Genomic DNA, 23,536 nt, shown 5'->3' with positions numbered 1-23,536 from the left:
CTACCCGGACAGGCCTCCTCCTTCAGTCTGGTTTCTCTGGAGGTTTCTACCAGGACAGGCCTCCTCCTCCCTTCAGTCTGGTTTCTCAGGAGGTTTCTACCAGGACAGGCCTCCTCCTCCCTTCAGTCTGGTTTCTCATGTTTCTACCAGGAGGATAGGCCTCCTCCTCCCTTCAGTCTGGTTTCTCTGGAGGTTTCTACCAGGAGGATAGGCCTCGTCCTTCAGTCTGGTTTCTCTGGAGGTTTCTACCAGGAGAATAGGCCTCCTCCCTTCAGTCTGGTTTCTCAGGAGGTTTCTACCAGGAGGATAGGCCTCGTCCTTCAGTCTGGTTTCTCTGGAGGTTTCTACCAGGACAGGCCTCCTCCTGCCTTCAGTCTGGTTTCTCAGGAGGTTTCTACCAGGACAGGCCTCCTCCTCCCTTCAGTCTGGTTTCTCATGTTTCTACCAGGAGGATAGGCCTCCTCCCTCCCTTCAGTCTGGTTTCTCAGGAGGTTTCTACCAGGAGGATAGGCCTCCCTTCAGTCTGGTTTCTCTGGAGGTTTCTACCAGGACAGGCCTCCTCCTCCCTTCAGTCTGGTTTCTCAGGAGGTTTCTACCAGGACAGGCCTCCTCCTCCCCTCAGTCTGGTTTCTCTGGAGGTTTCTACCAGGACAGGCCTCCTCCTCCCTTCAGTCTGGTTTCTCAGAGGTTTTTCCTTGCCACTGTTTGATGTCTAGACAGGGTTTCTGTTATACACTTTGTGACAACTGATATAAAAATATCTTTAGAAATACATTAGATTGATCTAGTTCAACAGCTCTAGATGTATTAGAGGCTAAAGAGAAGCAAACTCGAAGCCCGTTTTAGCCGTACCTGGCCACAAAACTAGCTGACGAATATATAAAAATGGACCTGTATCATCTTGTCCATATTAATCCTCTCCGACCAAGTGACCACTCATCAAATGTTAAAATAGAACCAGATCAGTCTTTCTCTAAAGCACTCGCTCCTCATATAGAACATATTGAATATTTAAAATCTCTTCATCAACATGGTTGGCGATATTAACCCTGTCCTCAGTATCGGGGGGAGATAGAGAGAGATAACGTTGGGGGGACAGTATAACAGTCCATTGTACTGGGGGGACAGTATAACAGTCCATTGTACTGGGGGTCCACAGTATAACAGTCCATTGTACTGGGGGGAGGACAGTGTAGCAGTCCATGGTACGGGGGGGGAGGGACAGTGTAGCAGTCCATTGTACTGGGGGACAGTATAACAGTCCATTGTACTGGGGGACAGTATAACAGTCCATTGTACTGGGGGGACAGTATAACAGTCCATTGTACTGGGGGGACAGTATAACAGTCCATTGTACTGGGGGGACAGTATAACAGTCCATTGTACTGGGGGGACAGTATAACAGTCCATTGTACTGGGGGGACAGTATAACAGTCCATTGTACTGGGGGGACAGTATAACAGTCCATTGTACTGGGGGGACAGTATAACAGTCCATTGTACTGGGGGGACAGTATAACAGTCCATTGTACTGGGGGGACAGTATAACAGTCCATTGTACTGGGGGGACAGTATAACAGTCCATTGTACTGGGGGGACAGTATAACAGTCCATTGTACTGGGGGGACAGTATAACAGTCCATTGTACTGGGGGGACAGTATAACAGTCCATTGTACTGGGGGGGACAGTATAACAGTCCATTGTACTGGGGGGACAGTATAACAGTCCATTGTACTGGGGGGACAGTATAACAGTCCATTGTACTGGGGGGACAGTATAACAGTATAACCATTGTACTGGGGGGGGACAGTATAACAGTCCATTGTACTGGGGGGACAGTATAACAGTCCATTGTACTGGGGGGACAGTATAACAGTCCATTGTACTGGGGGGACAGTATAACAGTCCATTGTACTGGGGGACAGTATAACAGTCCATTGTACTGGGGGGACAGTATAACAGTCCATTGTACTGGGGGACAGTATAACAGTCCATTGTACTGGGGGGACAGTATAACAGTCCATTGTACTGGGGGGGGGACATTGTACTGGGGGGGACAGTATAACAGTCCATTGTACTGGGGGGACAGTATAACAGTCCATTGTACTGGGGGACAGTATAACAGTCCATTGTACTGGGGGACAGTATAACAGTCCATTGTACTGGGGGGGACAGTATAACAGTCCATTGTACAGGGGGGACAGTATAACAGTCCATTGTACTGGGGGGACAGTATAACAGTCCATTGTACTGGGGGACAGTATAACAGTCCATTGTACTGGGGGACAGTATAACAGTCCATTGTACTGGGGGGACAGTATAACAGTCCATTGTACTGGGGGGACAGTATAACAGTCCATTGTACTGGGGGTATAACAGTCCATTGTACTGGGGGGACAGTATAACAGTCCATTGTACTGGGGGACAGTATAACAGTCCATTGTACTGGGGGACAGTATAACAGTCCATTGTACTGGGGGGACAGTATAACAGTCCATTGTACTGGGGGGACAGTATAACAGTCCATTGTACTGGGGGACAGTATAACAGTCCATTGTACTGGGGGGACAGTATAACAGTCCATTGTACTGGGGGACAGTATAACAGTCCATTGTACTGGGGGACAGTATAACAGTCCATTGTACTGGGGGGACAGTATAACAGTCCATTGTACTGGGGGGGACAGTATAACAGTCCATTGTACTGGGGGACAGTATAACAGTCCATTGTACTGGGGGGACAGTATAACAGTCCATTGTACTGGGGGGGACAGTATAACAGTCCATTGTACTGGGGGACAGTATAACAGTCCATTGTACTGGGGGGACAGTATAACAGTCCATTGTACTGGGGGGACAGTATAACAGTCCATTGTACTGGGGGGACAGTATAACAGTCCATTGTACTGGGGGGACAGTATAACAGTCCATTGTACTGGGGGGACAGTATAACAGTCCATTGTACTGGGGGGACAGTATAACAGTCCATTGTACTGGGGGGACAGTATAACAGTCCATTGTACTGAGGGGACCATTGGGGACAGTATAACAGTCCATTGTACTGGGGGGGACAGTATAACAGTCCATTGTACTGGGGGACAGTATAACAGTCCATTGTACTGGGGGACAGTATAACAGTCCATTGTACTGGGGGGACAGTATAACAGTCCATTGTACTGGGGGGACAGTATAACAGTCCATTGTACTGGGGGGGACAGTATAACAGTCCATTGTACTGGGGGACAGTATAACAGTCCATTGTACTGGGGGGACAGTATAACAGTCCATTGTACTGGGGGACAGTATAACAGTCCATTGTACTGGGGGGGACAGTATAACAGTCCATTGTACTGGGGGACAGTATAACAGTCCATTGTACTGGGGGGACAGTATAACAGTCCATTGTACTGGGGGGACAGTATAACAGTCCATTGTACTGGGGGGACAGTATAACAGTCCATTGTACTGGGGGGACAGTATAACAGTCCATTGTACTGGGGGACAGTATAACAGTCCATTGTACTGGGGGGACAGTATAACAGTCCATTGTACTGGGGGGACAGTATAACAGTCCATTGTACTGGGGGGACAGTATAACAGTCCATTGTACTGGGGGGGGACAGTATAACAGTCCATTGTACTGGGGGGGGACAGTATAACAGTCCATTGTACTGGGGGGACAGTATAACAGTCCATTGTACTGGGGGGACAGTATAACAGTCCATTGTACTGGGGGGACAGTATAACAGTCCATTGTACTGGGGGACAGTATAACAGTCCATTGTACTGGGGGACAGTATAACAGTCCATTGTACTGGGGGGACAGTATAACAGTCCATTGTACTGGGGGACAGTATAACAGTCCATTGTACTGGGGGACAGTATAACAGTCCATTGTACTGGGGGACAGTATAACAGTCCATTGTACTGGGGGGACAGTATAACAGTCCATTGTACTGGGGGGACAGTATAACAGTCCATTGTACTGGGGGGGACAGTATAACAGTCCATTGTACTGGGGGGACAGTATAACAGTCCATTGTACTGGGGGTATAACAGTCCATTGTAGTATAACAGTCCATTGTACTGGGGGGACAGTATAACAGTCCATTGTACTGGGGGACAGTATAACAGTCCATTGTACTGGGGGACAGTATAACAGTCCATTGTACTGGGGGGACAGTATAACAGTCCATTGTACTGGGGGGACAGTATAACAGTCCATTGTACTGGGGGGACAGTATAACAGTCCATTGTACTGGGGGGACAGTATAACAGTCCATTGTACTGGGGGGACAGTATAACAGTCCATTGTACTGGGGGGACAGTATAACAGTCCATTGTACTGGGGGGACAGTATAACAGTCCATTGTACTGGGGGGACAGTATAACAGTCCATTGTACTGGGGGACAGTATAACAGTCCATTGTACTGGGGGACAGTATAACAGTCCATTGTACTGGGGGGACAGTATAACAGTCCATTGTACTGGGGGGACAGTATAACAGTCCATTGTACTGGGGGGACAGTATAACAGTCCATTGTACTGGGGGGACAGTATAACAGTCCATTGTACTGGGGGGACAGTATAACAGTCCATTGTACTGGGGGGACAGTATAACAGTCCATTGTACTGGGGGGACAGTATAACAGTCCATTGTACTGGGGGGACAGTATAACAGTCCATTGTACTGGGGGGACAGTATAACAGTCCATTGTACTGGGGGGACAGTATAACAGTCCATTGTACTGGGGGGGACAGTATAACAGTCCATTGTACTGGGGGGACAGTATAACAGTCCATTGTACTGGGGGGACAGTATAACAGTCCATTGTACTGGGGGACAGTATAACAGTCCATTGTACTAACAGTCCATTGGGGGGGACAGTATAACAGTCCATTGTACTGGGGGGACAGTATAACAGTCCATTGTACTGGGGGACAGTATAACAGTCCATTGTACTGGGGGGACAGTATAACAGTCCATTGTACTGGGGGGACAGTATAACAGTCCATTGTACTGGGGGGACAGTATAACCAGTCCATATAACAGTCCATTGTACTGGGGGGACAGTATAACAGTCCATTGTACTGGGGGGACAGTATAACAGTCCATTGTACTGGGGGGACAGTATAACAGTCCATTGTACTGGGGGGACAGTATAACAGTCCATTGTACTGGGGGGGACAGTATAACAGTCCATTGTACTGGGGGGACAGTATAACAGTCCATTGTACTGGGGGACAGTATAACAGTCCATTGTACTGGGGGGTATAACATTGTACTAACAGTCCATTGTACTGGGGGGACAGTATAACAGTCCATTGTACTGGGGGGTATAGTATAACAGTCCATTGTACTGGGGGGACAGTATAACAGTCCATTGTACTGGGGGGACAGTATAACAGTCCATTGTACTGGGGGACAGTATAACAGTCCATTGTACTGGGGGACAGTATAACAGTCCATTGTACTGGGGGGACAGTATAACAGTCCATTGTACTGGGGGGGACAGTATAACAGTCCATTGTACTGGGGGGACAGTATAACAGTCCATTGTACTGGGGGGACAGTATAACAGTCCATTGTACTGGGGGACAGTATAACAGTCCATTGTACTGGGGGGGACAGTATAACAGTCCATTGTACTGGGGGGACAGTATAACAGTCCATTGTACTGGGGGGACAGTATAACAGTCCATTGTACTGGGGGGACAGTATAACAGTCCATTGTACTGGGGGACAGTATAACAGTCCATTGTATAACAGTCCATTGTACTGGGGGGACAGTATAACAGTCCATTGTACTGGGGGACAGTATAACAGTCCATTGTACTGGGGGGACAGTATAACAGTCCATTGTACTGGGGGACAGTATAACAGTCCATTGTACTGGGGGACAGTATAACAGTCCATTGTACTGGGGGGACAGTATAACAGTCCATTGTACTGGGGGGGGACAGTATAACAGTCCATTGTACTGGGGGACAGTATAACAGTCCATTGTACTGGGGGACAGTATAACAGTCCATTGTACTGGGGGACAGTATAACAGTCCATTGTACTGGGGGGACAGTATAACAGTCCATTGTACTGGGGGGACAGTATAACAGTCCATTGTACTGGGGGGACAGTATAACAGTCCATTGTACTGGGGGACAGTATAACAGTCCATTGTACTGGGGGGACAGTATAACAGTCCATTGTACTGGGGGGACAGTATAACAGTCCATTGTACTGGGGGGACAGTATAACAGTCCATTGTACTGGGGGGGGACAGTATAACAGTCCATTGTACTGGGGGGACAGTATAACAGTCCATTGTACTGGGGGGACAGTATAACAGTCCATTGTACTGGGGGGACAGTATAACAGTCCATTGTACTGGGGGGACAGTATAACAGTCCATTGTACTGGGGGACAGTATAACAGTCCATTGTACTGGGGGGACAGTATAACAGTCCATTGTACTGGGGGGGACAGTATAACAGTCCATTGTACTGGGGGACAGTATAACAGTCCATTGTACTGGGGGGGGACAGTATAACAGTCCATTGTACTGGGGGGACAGTATAACAGTCCATTGTACTGGGGGGACAGTATAACAGTCCATTGTACTGGGGGGACAGTATAACAGTCCATTGTACTGGGGGGGACAGTATAACAGTCCATTGTACTGGGGGGACAGTATAACAGTCCATTGTACTGGGGGACAGTATAACAGTCCATTGTACTGGGGGGACAGTATAACAGTCCATTGTACTGGGGGGACAGTATAACAGTCCATTGTACTGGGGGGACAGTATAACAGTCCATTGTACTGGGGGGACAGTATAACAGTCCATTGTACTGGGGGGACAGTATAACAGTCCATTGTACTGGGGGGACAGTATAACAGTCCATTGTACTGGGGGGACAGTATAACAGTCCATTGTACTGGGGGACAGTATAACAGTCCATTGTACTGGGGGACAGTATAACAGTCCATTGTACTGGGGGACAGTATAACAGTCCATTGTACTGGGGGGACAGTATAACAGTCCATTGTACTGGGGGACAGTATAACAGTCCATTGTACTGGGGGGGACAGTATAACAGTCCATTGTACTGGGGGGACAGTATAACAGTCCATTGTACTGGGGGGACAGTATAACAGTCCATTGTACTGAGGGGGACAGTATAACAGGGGGGACAGTATAACAGTCCATTGTACTGGGGGGACAGTATAACAGTCCATTGTACTGGGGGGACAGTATAACAGTCCATTGTACTGGGGGGACAGTATAACAGTCCATTGTACTGGGGGGACAGTATAACAGTCCATTGTACTGGGGGGACAGTATAACAGTCCATTGTACTGGGGGGACAGTATAACAGTCCATTGTACTGGGGGGACAGTATAACAGTCCATTGTACTGGGGGGACAGTATAACAGTCCATTGTACTGGGGGGACAGTATAACAGTCCATTGTACTGGGGGGGACAGTATAACAGTCCATTGTACTGGGGGGGGACAGTATAACAGTCCATTGTACTGGGGGGTACAGTATAACAGTCCATTGTACTGGGGGACAGTATAACAGTCCATTGTACTGGGGGACAGTATAACAGTCCATTGTACTGGGGGACAGTATAACAGTCCATTGTACTGGGGGACAGTATAACAGTCCATTGTACTGGGGGACAGTATAACAGTCCATTGTACTGGGGGGACAGTATAACAGTCCATTGTACTGGGGGACAGTATAACAGTCCATTGTACTGGGGGGACAGTATAACAGTCCATTGTACTGGGGGACAGTATAACAGTCCATTGTACTGGGGGGACAGTATAACAGTCCATTGTACTGGGGGACAGTATAACAGTCCATTGTACTGGGGGGGACAGTATAACAGTCCATTGTACTGGGGGGACAGTATAACAGTCCATTGTACTGGGGGGACAGTATAACAGTCCATTGTACTGGGGGACAGTATAACAGTCCATTGTACTGGGGGGACAGTATAACAGTCCATTGTACTGGGGGGACAGTATAACAGTCCATTGTACTGGGGGGACAGTATAACAGTCCATTGTACTGGGGGACAGTATAACAGTCCATTGTACTGGGGGGACAGTATAACAGTCCATTGTACTGGGGGACAGTATAACAGTCCATTGTACTGGGGGGACAGTATAACAGTCCATTGTACTGGGGGGACAGTATAACAGTCCATTGTACTGGGGGACAGTATAACAGTCCATTGTACTGGGGGACAGTATAACAGTCCATTGTACTGGGGGGACAGTATAACAGTCCATTGTACTGGGGGGACAGTATAACAGTCCATTGTACTGGGGGGACAGTATAACAGTCCATTGTACTGGGGGGTCCATTGTACTGGGGGACAGTATAACAGTCCATTGTACTGGGGGGACAGTATAACAGTCCATTGTACTGGGGGACAGTATAACAGTCCATTGTACTGGGGGGACAGTATAACAGTCCATTGTACTGGGGGGACAGTATAACAGTCCATTGTACTGGGGGGACAGGGGGGGGGACAGTATAACAGTCCATTGTACTGGGGGGACAGTATAACAGTCCATTGTACTGGGGGGACAGTATAACAGTCCATTGTACTGGGGGGGGACAGTATAACAGTCCATTGTACTGGGGGGACAGTATAACAGTCCATTGTACTGGGGGGACAGTATAACAGTCCATTGTACTGGGGACAGTATAACAGTCCATTGTACTGGGGGACAGTATAACAGTCCATTGTACTGGGGGGACAGTATAACAGTCCATTGTACTGGGGGACAGTATAACAGTCCATTGTACTGGGGGGACAGTATAACAGTCCATTGTACTGGGGGGACAGTATAACAGTCCATTGTACTGGGGGGACAGTATAACAGTCCATTGTACTGGGGGGACAGTATAACAGTCCATTGTACTGGGGGACAGTATAACAGTCCATTGTACTGGGGGGACAGTATAACAGTCCATTGTACTGGGGGGACAGTATAACAGTCCATTGTACTGGGGGACAGTATAACAGTCCATTGTACTGGGGGGACAGTATAACAGTCCATTGTACTGGGGGGACAGTATAACAGTCCATTGTACTGGGGGGACAGTATAACAGTCCATTGTACTGGGGGACAGTATAACAGTCCATTGTACTGGGGGACAGTATAACAGTCCATTGTACTGGGGGGACAGTATAACAGTCCATTGTACTGGGGGGACAGTATAACAGTCCATTGTACTGGGGGGACAGTATAACAGTCCATTGTACTGGGGGGACAGTATAACAGTCCATTGTACTGGGGGCAGTATAACAGGGGGGGACAGTATAACAGTCCATTGTACTGGGGGGACAGTATAACAGTCCATTGTACTGGGGGGACAGTATAACAGTCCATTGTACTGGGGGACAGTATAACAGTCCATTGTACTGGGGGGACAGTATAACAGTCCCATTGTCAGTATAACAGTCCATTGTACTGGGGGGACAGTATAACAGTCCATTGTACTGGGGGACAGTATAACAGTCCATTGTACTGGGGGGACAGTATAACAGTCCATTGTACTGGGGGGACAGTATAACAGTCCATTGTACTGGGGGACAGTATAACAGTCCATTGTACTGGGGGGGGACAGTATAACAGTCCATTGTACTGGGGGACAGTATAACAGTCCATTGTACTGGGGGGACAGTATAACAGTCCATTGTACTGGGGGGACAGTATAACAGTCCATTGTACTGGGGGGACAGTATAACAGTCCATTGTACTGGGGGGACAGTATAACAGTCCATTGTACTGGGGGACAGTATAACAGTCCATTGTACTGGGGGACAGTATAACAGTCCATTGTACTGGGGGGACAGTATAACAGTCCATTGTACTGGGGGGGACAGTATAACAGTCCATTGTACTGGGGGGACAGTATAACAGTCCATTGTACTGGGGGGACAGTATAACAGTCCATTGTACTGGGGGGACAGTATAACAGTCCATTGTACTGGGGGGACAGTATAACAGTCCATTGTACTGGGGGGACAGTATAACAGTCCATTGTACTGGGGGGGACAGTATAACAGTCCATTGTACTGGGGGGGACAGTATAACAGTCCATTGTACTGGGGGGACAGTATAACAGTCCATTGTACTGGGGGGACAGTATAACAGTCCATTGTACTGGGGGACAGTATAACAGTCCATTGTACTGGGGGACAGTATAACAGTCCATTGTACTGGGGGACAGTATAACAGTCCATTGTACTGGGGGGTATAACAGTCCATTGTATAAACAGTCCATTGTACTGGGGGGACAGTATAACAGTCCATTGTACTGGGGGGACAGTATAACAGTCCATTGTAACAGTCCATTGGGGGGGACAGTATAACAGTCCATTGTACTGGGGGGACAGTATAACAGTCCATTGTACTGGGGGGACAGTATAACAGTCCATTGTACTGGGGGGACAGTATAACAGTCCATTGTACTGGGGGACAGTATAACAGTCCATTGTACTGGGGGGACAGTATAACAGTCCATTGTACTGGGGGACAGTATAACAGTCCATTGTACTGGGGGACAGTATAACAGTCCATTGTACTGGGGGGACAGTATAACAGTCCATTAACAGTCCATTGGGGGGACAGTATAACAGTCCATTGTACTGGGGGACAGTATAACAGTCCATTGTACTGGGGGACAGTATAACAGTCCATTGTACTGGGGGGACAGTATAACAGTCCATTGTACTGGGGGGACAGTATAACAGTCCATTGTACTGGGGGGACAGTATAACAGTCCATTGTACTGGGGGGACATAACAGTCCATTGTACTGGGGACAGTATAACAGTCCATTGTACTGGGGGGACAGTATAACAGTCCATTGTACTGGGGGGACAGTATAACAGTCCATTGTACTGGGGGGACAGTATAACAGTCCATTGTACTGGGGGGACAGTATAACAGTCCATTGTACTGGGGGGGGACAGTATAACAGTCCATTGTACTGGGGGGACAGTATAACAGTCCATTGTACTGGGGGGACAGTATAACAGTCCATTGTACTGGGGGGACAGTATAACAGTCCATTGTACTGGGGGGACAGTATAACAGTCCATTGTACTGGGGGGGGGGACAGTATAACAGTATATAACAGTCCATTGTACTGGGGGGACAGTATAACAGTCCATTGTACTGGGGGGACAGTATAACAGTCCATTGTACTGGGGGGACAGTATAACAGTCCATTGTACTGGGGGGACAGTATAACAGTCCATTGTACTGGGGGGACAGTATAACAGTCCATTGTACTGGGGGGGGGAGTATAACAGTCCATTGTACTGGGGGGACAGTATAACAGTCCATTGTACTGGGGGGACAGTATAACAGTCCATTGTACTGGGGGGACAGTATAACAGTCCATTGTACTGGGGGGACAGTATAACAGTCCATTGTACTGGGGGGACAGTATAACAGTCCATTGTACTGGGGGACAGTATAACAGTCCATTGTACTGGGGGGACAGTATAACAGTCCATTGTACTGGGGGACAGTATAACAGTCCATTGTACTGGGGGGACAGTATAACAGTCCATTGTACTGGGGGTACTGGGGGGACAGTATAACAGTCCATTGTACTGGGGTATAACAGTCCATTGTACAGGGACAGTATAACAGTCCATTGTACTGGGGGGACAGTATAACAGTCCATTGTACTGGGGGGGACAGTATAACAGTCCATTGTACTGGGGGGACAGTATAACAGTCCATTGTACTGGGGGACAGTATAACAGTCCATTGTACTGGGGGACAGTATAACAGTCCATTGTACTGGGGGGACAGTATAACAGTCCATTGTACTGGGGGGACAGTATAACAGTCCATTGTACTGGGGGGACAGTATAACAGTCCATTGTACTGGGGGGGACAGTATAACAGTCCATTGTACTGGGGGGGGACAGTATAACAGTCCATTGTACTGGGGGACAGTATAACAGTCCATTGTACTGGGGGACAGTATAACAGTCCATTGTACTGGGGGGACAGTATAACAGTCCATTGTACTGGGGGACAGTATAACAGTCCATTGTACTGGGGGGACAGTATAACAGTCCATTGTACTGGGGGACAGTATAACAGTCCATTGTACTGGGGGACAGTATAACAGTCCATTGTACTGGGGGACAGTATAACAGTCCATTGTACTGGGGGACAGTATAACAGTCCATTGTACTGGGGGGACAGTATAACAGTCCATTGTACTGGGGGGACAGTATAACAGTCCATTGTACTGGGGGATAACAGTATAACAGTCCATTGTACTGGGGGGACAGTATAACAGTCCATTGTACTGGGGGGACAGTATAACAGTCCATTGTACTGGGGGACAGTATAACAGTCCATTGTACTGGGGGGACAGTATAACAGTCCATTGTACTGGGGGACAGTATAACAGTCCATTGTACTGGGGGACAGTATAACAGTCCATTGTACTGGGGGGACAGTATAACAGTCCATTGTACTGGGGGGACAGTATAACAGTCCATTGTACTGGGGGGACAGTATAACAGTCCATTGTACTGGGGGGGGACAGTATAACAGTCCATTGTACTGGGGGGGACAGTATAACAGTCCATTGTACTGGGGGACAGTATAACAGTCCATTGTACTGGGGGGACAGTATAACAGTCCATTGTACTGGGGGGACAGTATAACAGTCCATTGTACTGGGGGACAGTATAACAGTCCATTGTACTGGGGGACAGTATAACAGTCCATTGTACTGGGGGGACAGTATAACAGTCCATTGTACTGGGGGGACAGTATAACAGTCCATTGTATAACAGTCCATTGGGGGGGACAGTATAACAGTCCATTGTACTGGGGGACAGTATAACAGTCCATTGTACTGGGGGGACAGTATAACAGTCCATTGTACTGGGGGGACAGTATAACAGTCCATTGTACTGGGGGGACAGTATAACAGTCCATTGTACTGGGGGGACAGTATAACAGTCCATTGTACTGGGGGACAGTATAACAGTCCATTGTACTGGGGGACAGTATAACAGTCCATTGTACTGGGGGACAGTATAACAGTCCATTGTACTGGGGGGACAGTATAACAGTCCATTGTACTGGGGGGGACAGTATAACAGTCCATTGTACTGGGGGGACAGTATAACAGTCCATTGTACTGGGGGACAGTATAACAGTCCATTGTACTGGGGGGACAGTATAACAGTCCATTGTACTGGGGGACAGTATAACAGTCCATTGTACTGGGGGACAGTATAACAGTCCATTGTACTGGGGGGACAGTATAACAGTCCATTGTACTGGGGGGACAGTATAACAGTCCATTGTACTGGGGGGACAGTATAACAGTCCATTGTACTGGGGGGTATAACAGTCCATTGTACTGGGGGGACAGTATAACCCATTGTACTGGGGGGACAGTATAACAGTCCATTGTACTGGGGGGACAGTATAACAGTCCATTGTACTGGGGGACAGTATAACAGTCCATTGTACTGGGGGTCCATTGTACTGGGGGACAGTATAACAGTCCATTGTACTGGGGGGACAGTATAACAGTCCATTGTACTGGGGGACAGTATAACAGTCCATTGTACTGGGGGACAGTATAACAGTCCATTGTACTGGGGGGGACAGTATAACAGTCCATTGTACTGGGGGGGTATAACAGTCCATTGTACAGTATAACAGTCCATTGTACTGGGGGACAGTATAACAGTCCATTGTACTGGGGGACAGTATAACAGTCCATTGTACTGGGGGACAGTATAACAGTCCATTGTACTGGGGGGGACAGTATAACAGTCCATTGTACTGGGGGGACAGTATAACAGTCCATTGTACTGGGGGGGGACAGTATAACAGTCCATTGTACTGGGGGACAGTATAACAGTCCATTGTACTGGGGGACAGTATAACAGTCCATTGTACTGGGGGGACAGTATAACAGTCCATTGTACTGGGGGGACAGTATAACAGTCCATTGTACTGGGGGGACAGTATAACAGTCCATTGTACTGGGGGGACAGTATAACAGTCCATTGTACTGGGGGACAGTATAACAGTCCATTGTACTGGGGGGACAGTATAACAGTCCATTGTACTGGGGGGACAGTATAACAGTCCATTGTACTGGGGGGACAGTATAACAGTCCATTGTACTGGGGGACAGTATAACAGTCCATTGTACTGGGGGGAGTATAACAGTCCATTGTACTGGGGGACAGTATAACAGTCCATTGTATAAACAGTCCATTGTACTGGGGGGACAGTATAACAGTCCATTGTACTGGGGGGACAGTATAACAGTCCATTGTACTGGGGGACAGTATAACAGTCCATTGTACTGGGGGGACAGTATAACAGTCCATTGTACTGGGGGGACAGTATAACAGTCCATTGTACTGGGGGACAGTATAACAGTCCATTGTACTGGGGGGACAGTATAACAGTCCATTGTACTGGGGGGGACAGTATAACAGTCCATTGTACTGGGGGGGGACAGTATAACAGTCCATTGTACTGGGGGGACAGTATAACAGTCCATTGTACTGGGGTCCATTGTACTGACAGTATAACAGTCCATTGTACTGGGGGGACAGTATAACAGTCCATTGTACTGGGGGGACAGTATAACAGTCCATTGTACTGGGGGACAGTATAACAGTCCATTGTACTGGGGGGACAGTATAACAGTCCATTGTACTGGGGTCCATTGTACTGTATAACAGTCCATTGTACTGGGGGGACAGTATAACAGTCCATTGTACTGGGGGACAGTATAACAGTCCATTGTACTGGGGGACAGTATAACAGTCCATTGTACTGGGGGGACAGTATAACAGTCCATTGTACTGGGGGACAGTATAACAGTCCATTGTACTGGGGGGGACAGTATAACAGTCCATTGTACTGGGGGACAGTATAACAGTCCATTGTACTGGGGGGACAGTATAACAGTCCATTGTACTGGGGGACAGTATAACAGTCCATTGTACTGGGGGACAGTATAACAGTCCATTGTACTGGGGGGACAGTATAACAGTCCATTGTACTGGGGGGACAGTATAACAGTCCATTGTACTGGGGGGACAGTATAACAGTCCATTGTACTGGGGGGACAGTATAACAGTCCATTGTACTATAACAGGGGGACAGTATAACAGTCCATTGTACTGGGGGACAGTATAACAGTCCATTGTACTGGGGGGACAGTATAACAGTCCATTGTACTGGGGGGACAGTATAACAGTCCATTGTACTGGGGGGACAGTATAACAGTCCATTGTACTGGGGGGACAGTATAACAGTCCATTGTACTGGGGGGGACAGTATAACAGTCCATTGTACTGGGGGGACAGTATAACAGTCCATTGTACTGGGGGGACAGTATAACAGTCCATTGTACTGGGGGGACAGTATAACAGTCCATTGTACTGGGGGGACAGTATAACAGTCCATTGTACTGGGGGACAGTATAACAGTCCATTGTACTGGGGGGACAGTATAACAGTCCATTGTACTGGGGGACAGTATAACAGTCCATTGTACTGGGGGGACAGTATAACAGTCCATTGTACTGGGGGACAGTATAACAGTCCATTGTACTGGGGGGACAGTATAACAGTCCATTGTACTGGGGGACAGTATAACAGTCCATTGTACTGGGGGGACAGTATAACAGTCCATTGTACTGGGGGACAGTATAACAGTCCATTGTACTGGGGAGGACAGTATAACAGGGGGGGACAGTATAACAGTCCATTGTACTGGGGGGACAGTATAACAGTCCATTGTACTGGGGGGACAGTATAACAGTCCATTGTACTGGGGGGGGACAGTATAACAGTCCATTGTACTGGGGGACAGTATAACAGTCCATTGTACTGGGGGGACAGTATAACAGTCCATTGTACTGGGGGGACAGTATAACAGTCCATTGTACTGGGGGGACAGTATAACAGTCCATTGTACTGGGGGGATTGTACTGTATAACAGTCCATTGTACTGGGGGGACAGTATAACAGTCCATTGTACTGGGGGGACAGTATAACAGTCCATTGTACTGGGGGGACAGTATAACAGTCCATTGTACTGGGGGGACAGTATAACAGTCCATTGTACTGGGGGGGGACAGTATAACAGTCCATTGTACTGGGGGGACAGTATAACAGTCCATTGTACTGGGGGGACAGTATAACAGTCCATTGTACTGGGGGGACAGTATAACAGTCCATTGTACTGGGGGGGACAGTATAACAGTCCATTGTACTGGGGGGACAGTATAACAGTCCATTGTACTGGGGGGGGACAGTATAACAGTCCATTGTACTGGGGGGACAGTATAACAGTCCATTGTACTGGGGGGACAGTATAACAGTCCATTGTACTGGGGGACAGTATAACAGTCCATTGTACTGGGGGGACAGTATAACAGTCCATTGTACTGGGGGGACAGTATAACAGTCCATTGTACTGGGGGGACAGTATAACAGTCCATTGTACTGGGGGACAGTATAACAGTCCATTGTACTGGGGGACAGTATAACAGTCCATTGTACAGGGGACAGTATAACAGTCCATTGTACTGGGGGGACAGTATAACAGTCCATTGTACTGGGGGGGACAGTATAACAGTCCATTGTACTGGGGGGACAGTATAACAGTCCATTGTACTGGGGGGACAGTATAACAGTCCATTGTACTGGGGGGACAGTATAACAGTCCATTGTACTGGGGGGACAGTATAACAGTCCCATTGTACTGGGGGACAGTATAACCATTGTCCATTGTACTGGGGGGACAGTATAACAGTCCATTGTACTGGGGGACAGTATAACAGTCCATTGTACTGGGGGGACAGTATAACAGTCCATTGTACTGGGGGGACAGTATAACAGTCCATTGTACTGGGGGGACAGTATAACAGTCCATTGTACTGGGGGTACTGGGGGGACAGTATAACAGTCCATTGTACTGGGGGGACAGTATAACAGTCCATTGTACTGGGGGGACAGTATAACAGTCCATTGTACTGGGGGGACAGTATAACAGTCCATTGTACTGGGGGACAGTATAACAGTCCATTGTACTGGGGGGACAGTATAACAGTCCATTGTACTGGGGGGACAGTATAACAGTCCATTGTACTGGGGGGGGACAGTATAACAGTCCATTGTACTGGGGGACAGTATAACAGTCCATTGTACTGGGGGGGGGGACAGTATAACAGTCCATTGTACTGGGGGACAGTATAACAGTCCATTGTACTGGGGGGACAGTATAACAGTCCATTGTACTGGGGGGACAGTATAACAGTCCATTGTACTGGGGGGGACAGTATAACAGTCCATTGTACTGGGGGGACAGTATAACAGTCCATTGTACTGGGGGGACAGTATAACAGTCCATTGTACTGGGGGGACAGTATAACAGTCCATTGTACTGGGGGGGGGGACAGTATAACAGTCCATTGTACTGGGGGGACAGTATAACAGTCCATTGTACTGGGGGACAGTATAACAGTCCATTGTACTGGGGGGACAGTATAACAGTCCATTGTACTGGGGGGACAGTATAACAGTCCATTGTACTGGGGGGGGGACAGTATAACAGTCCATTGTACTGGGGGGGGGACAGTATAACAGTCCCATTGTACTGGGGGGACAGTATAACAGTCCATTGTACTGGGGGGGGGACAGTATAACAGTCCATTGTACTGGGGGACAGTATAACAGTCCATTGTACTGGGGGGACAGTATAACAGTCCATTGTACTGGGGGGACAGTATAACAGTCCATTGTACTGGGGGACAGTATAACAGTCCATTGTACTGGGGGACAGTATAACAGTCCATTGTACTGGGGGGCAGTATAACAGTCCATTGTACTGGGGGGACAGTATAACAGTCCATTGTACTGGGGGACAGTATAACAGTCCATTGTACTGGGGGGACAGTATAACAGTCCATTGTACTGGGGGGACAGTATCCATTGTACTGGGGGAGTCCAGTCCATTGTACTGGGGGACAGTATAACAGTCCATTGTACTGGGGGGACAGTATAACAGTCCATTGTACTGGGGGGACAGTATAACAGTCCATTGTACTGGGGGGACAGTATAACAGTCCATTGTACTGGGGGGACAGTATAACAGTCCATTGTACTGGGGGGACAGTATAACAGTCCATTGTACTGGGGGGGACAGTATAACAGTCCATTGTACTGGGGGGACAGTATAACAGTCCATTGTACTGGGGGACAGTATAACAGTCCATTGTACTGGGGGACAGTATAACAGTCCATTGTACTGGGGGGACAGTATAACAGTCCATTGTACTGGGGGGACAGTATAACAGTCCATTGTACTGGGGGGGACAGTATAACAGTCCATTGTACTGGGGGACAGTATAACAGTCCATTGTACTGGGGGACAGTATAACAGTCCATTGTACTGGGGGGACAGTATAACAGTCCATTGTACTGGGGGGACAGTATAACAGTCCATTGTACTGGGGGACAGTATAACAGTCCATTGTACTGGGGGACAGTATAACAGTCCATTGTACTGGGGGACAGTATAACAGTCCATTGTACTGGGGGACAGTATAACAGTCCATTGTACTGGGGGGACAGTATAACAGTCCATTGTACTGGGGGGACAGTATAACAGTCCATTGTACTGGGGGGACAGTATAACAGTCCATTGTACTGGGGGACAGTATAACAGTCCATTGTACTGGGGGGACAGTATAACAGTCCATTGTACTGGGGGGACAGTATAACAGTCCATTGTACTGGGGGGACAGTATAACAGTCCATTGTACTGGGGGGGGACAGTATAACAGTCCATTGTACTGGGGGACAGTATAACAGTCCATTGTACTGGGGGGACAGTATAACAGTCCATTGTACTGGGGGGACAGTATAACAGTCCATTGTACTGGGGGGACAGTATAACAGTCCATTGTACTGGGGGACAGTATAACAGTCCATTGTACTGGGGGACAGTATAACAGTCCATTGTGGGTATAACAGTCCATTGTACTGGGGGGACAGTATAACAGTCCATTGTACTGGGGGGACAGTATAACAGTCCATTGTACTGGGGGGACAGTATAACAGTCCATTGTACTGGGGGGACAGTATAACAGTCCATTGTACTGGGGGACAGTATAACAGTCCATTGTACTGGGGGACAGTATAACAGTCCATTGTACTGGGGGGGACAGTATAACAGTCCATTGTACTGGGGGGACAGTATAACAGTCCATTGTACTGGGGGGGACAGTATAACAGTCCATTGTACTGGGGGACAGTATAACAGTCCATTGTACTGGGGGACAGTATAACAGTCCATTGTACTGGGGGGACAGTATAACAGTCCATTGTACTGGGGGACAGTATAACAGTCCATTGTACTGGGGGGACAGTATAACAGTCCATTGTACTGGGGGACAGTATAACAGTCCATTGTACTGGGGGGACAGTATAACAGTCCATTGTACTGGGGGGACAGTATAACAGTCCATTGTACTGGGGGGACAGTATAACAGTCCATTGTACTGGGGGGACAGTATAACAGTCCATTGTACTGGGGGGACAGTATAACAGTCCATTGTACTGGGGGACAGTATAACAGTCCATTGTAACAGTCCATTGTACTGGGGGACAGTATAACAGTCCATTGTACTGGGGGACAGTATAACAGTCCATTGTACTGGGGGACAGTATAACAGTCCATTGTACTGGGGGGACAGTATAACAGTCCATTGTACTGGGGGGACAGTATAACAGTCCATTGTACTGGGGGGACAGTATAACAGTCCATTGTACTGGGGGGACAGTATAACAGTCCATTGTACTGGGGGACAGTATAACAGTCCATTGTACTGGGGGGGGGGACAGTATAACAGTCCATTGTACTGGGGGGACAGTATAACAGTCCATTGTACTGGGGGACAGTATAACAGTCCATTGTACTGGGGGGACAGTATAACAGTCCATTGTACTGGGGGGACAGTATAACAGTCCATTGTACTGGGGGACAGTATAACAGTCCATTGTACTGGGGGTCCATTGTACTGGGGGGGGAGTATAACAGTCCATTGTACTGGGGGGACAGTATAACAGTCCATTGTACTGGGGGACAGTATAACAGTCCATTGTACTGGGGGGGGACAGTATAACAGTCCATTGTACTGGGGGACAGTATAACAGTCCATTGTACTGGGGGACAGTATAACAGTCCATTGTACTGGGGGGACAGTATAACAGTCCATTGTACTGGGGGACAGTATAACAGTCCATTGTACTGGGGGACAGTATAACAGTCCATTGTACTGGGGGGACAGTATAACAGTCCATTGTACTGGGGGGACAGTATAACAGTCCATTGTACTGGGGGGACAGTATAACAGTCCATTGTACTGGGGGGGGGGCAGTATAACAGTCCATTGTACTGGGGGACAGTATAACAGTCCATTGTACTGGGGGACAGTATAACAGTCCATTGTACTGGGGGGTATAACAGTCCATTGTAACAGTCCATTGTACTGGGGGGACAGTATAACAGTCCATTGTACTGGGGGGACAGTATAACAGTCCATTGTACTGGGGGGACAGTATAACAGTCCATTGTACTGGGGGACAGTATAACAGTCCATTGTACTGGGGGACAGTATAACAGTCCATTGTACTGGGGGGACAGTATAACAGTCCATTGTACTGGGGGGACAGTATAACAGTCCATTGTACTGGGGGACAGTATAACAGTCCATTGTACTGGGGGGACAGTATAACAGTCCATTGTACTGGGGGGACAGTATAACAGTCCATTGTACTGGGGGGACAGTATAACAGTCCATTGTACTGGGGGGGGACAGTATAACAGTCCATTGTACTGGGGGACAGTATAACAGTCCATTGTACTGGGGGTCCATTGTACAGTATAACAGTCCATTGTACTGGGGGGACAGTATAACAGTCCATTGTACTGGGGGGACAGTATAACAGTCCATTGTACTGGGGGGACAGTATAACAGTCCATTGTACTGGGGGGACAGTATAACAGTCCATTGTACTGGGGGGTATAACAGTCCATTGTACTGGGGGGACACAGTCCATTGTACTGGGGGGACAGTATAACAGTCCATTGTACTGGGGGGACAGTATAACAGTCCATTGTACTGGGGGACAGTATAACAGTCCATTGTACTGGGGGGACAGTATAACAGTCCATTGTACTGGGGGGACAGTATAACAGTCCATTGTACTGGGGGGACAGTATAACAGTCCATTGTACTGGGGGACAGTATAACAGTCCATTGTACTGGGGGGACAGTATAACAGTCCATTGTACTGGGGGACAGTATAACAGTCCATTGTACTGGGGGGACAGTATAACAGTCCATTGTACTGGGGGACAGTATAACAGTCCATTGTACTGGGGGACAGTATAACAGTCCATTGTACTGGGGGGACAGTATAACAGTCCATTGTACTGGGGGGACAGTATAACAGTCCATTGTACTGGGGGACAGTATAACAGTCCATTGTACTGGGGGGACAGTATAACAGTCCATTGTACTGGGGGACAGTATAACAGTCCATTGTACTGGGGGGACAGTATAACAGTCCATTGTACTGGGGGGGACAGTATAACAGTCCATTGTACTGGGGGGACAGTATAACAGTCCATTGTACTGGGGGGACAGTATAACAGTCCATTGTACTGGGGGGACAGTATAACAGTCCATTGTACTGGGGGGACAGTATAACAGTCCATTGTACTGGGGGACAGTATAACAGTCCATTGTACTGGGGGACAGTATAACAGTCCATTGTACTGGGGGGACAGTATAACAGTCCATTGTACTGGGGGACAGTATAACAGTCCATTGTACTGGGGGACCATCCAGTCATAAGGCAGATTGTATGGGGGGGACAGACCAGTCCATTGACTGGGGGACAGTATAAGGCTCAGAATGGTAGACCATCGACTCATAAGGCTCAGAATGGTAGACCATCGACTCATAAGGCTCAGAATGGTAGACCATCGATTCATAAGGCTCAGAATGGTAGACCATCGACTCATAAGGCTCAGAATGGTAGACCATCCATTCATAAGGCTCAGAATGGTAGACCATCGACTCATAAGGCTCAGAATGGTAGACCATCGATTCATAAGGCTCAGAATGGTAGACCATCGATTCATAAGGCTCAGAATGGTAGACCATCGACTCATAAGGCTCAGAATGGTAGACCATCGACTCATAAGGCTCAGAATGGTAGACCATCGACTCATAAGGCTCAGAATGGTAGACCATCGACTCATAAGGCTCAGAATGGTAGACCATCGACTCATAAGGCTCAGAATGGTAGACCATCGACTCATAAGGCTCAGAATGGTAGACCATCGACTCATAAGGCTCAGAATGGTAGACCATCGACTCATAAGGCTCAGAATGGTAGACCATCCACTCATAAGGCTCAGAATGGTAGACCATCGACTCATAAGGCTCAGAATGGTAGACCATCGACTCATAAGGCTCAGAATGGTAGACCATCGACTCATAAGGCTCAGAATGGTCCATCGACTCATAAGGCTCAGAATGGTAGACCATCGACTCATAAGGCTCAGAATGGTAGACCATCGACTCATAAGGCTCAGAATGGTAGACCATCGACTCATAAGGCTCAGAATGGTAGACCATCGACTCATAAGGCTCAGAATGGTAGACCATCGACTCATAAGGCTCAGAATGGTAGACCATCGACTCATAAGGCTCAGAATGGTAGACCATCGACTCATAAGGCTCAGAATGGTAGACCATCGACTCATAAGGCTCAGAATGGTAGACCATCGACTCATAAGGCTCAGAATGGTAGACCATCGACTCATAAGGCTCAGAATGGTAGACCATCGACTCATAAGGCTCAGAATGGTAGACCATCGACTCATAAGGCTCAGAATGGTAGACCATCGACTCATAAGGCTCAGAATGGTAGACCATCGACTCATAAGGCTCAGAATGGTAGACCATCGACTCATAAGGCTCAGAATGGTAGACCATCGACTCATAAGGCTCAGAATGGTAGACCATCGACTCATAAGGCTCAGAATGGTAGACCATCGACTCATAAGGCTCAGAATGGTAGACCATCGACTCATAAGGCTCAGAATGGTAGACCATCGACTCATAAGGCTCAGAATGGTAGACCATCGACTCATAAGGCTCAGAATGGTAGACCATCGACTCATAAGGCTCAGAATGGTAGACCATCGACTCATAAGGCTCAGAATGGTAGACCATCGACTCATAAGGCTCAGAATGGTAGACCATCGACTCATAAGGCTCCAGAATGGTAGACCATCGATAATCATAAGGCTCAGAATGGTAGACCATCGACTCATAAGGCTCAGAATGGTAGTCTACCATCGACTCATAAGGCTCCAGAATGGTAGACCATAGTCGACTCATAAGGC

Source organism: Oncorhynchus keta, unplaced genomic scaffold, assembly GCF_023373465.1.
Source record: "Oncorhynchus keta strain PuntledgeMale-10-30-2019 unplaced genomic scaffold, Oket_V2 Un_contig_27527_pilon_pilon, whole genome shotgun sequence".
NCBI lineage: Eukaryota > Metazoa > Chordata > Actinopteri > Salmoniformes > Salmonidae > Oncorhynchus > Oncorhynchus keta.
The sequence above is the reverse complement of the archived record's forward strand: the minus strand, read 5'-3'. Positions refer to the sequence as shown.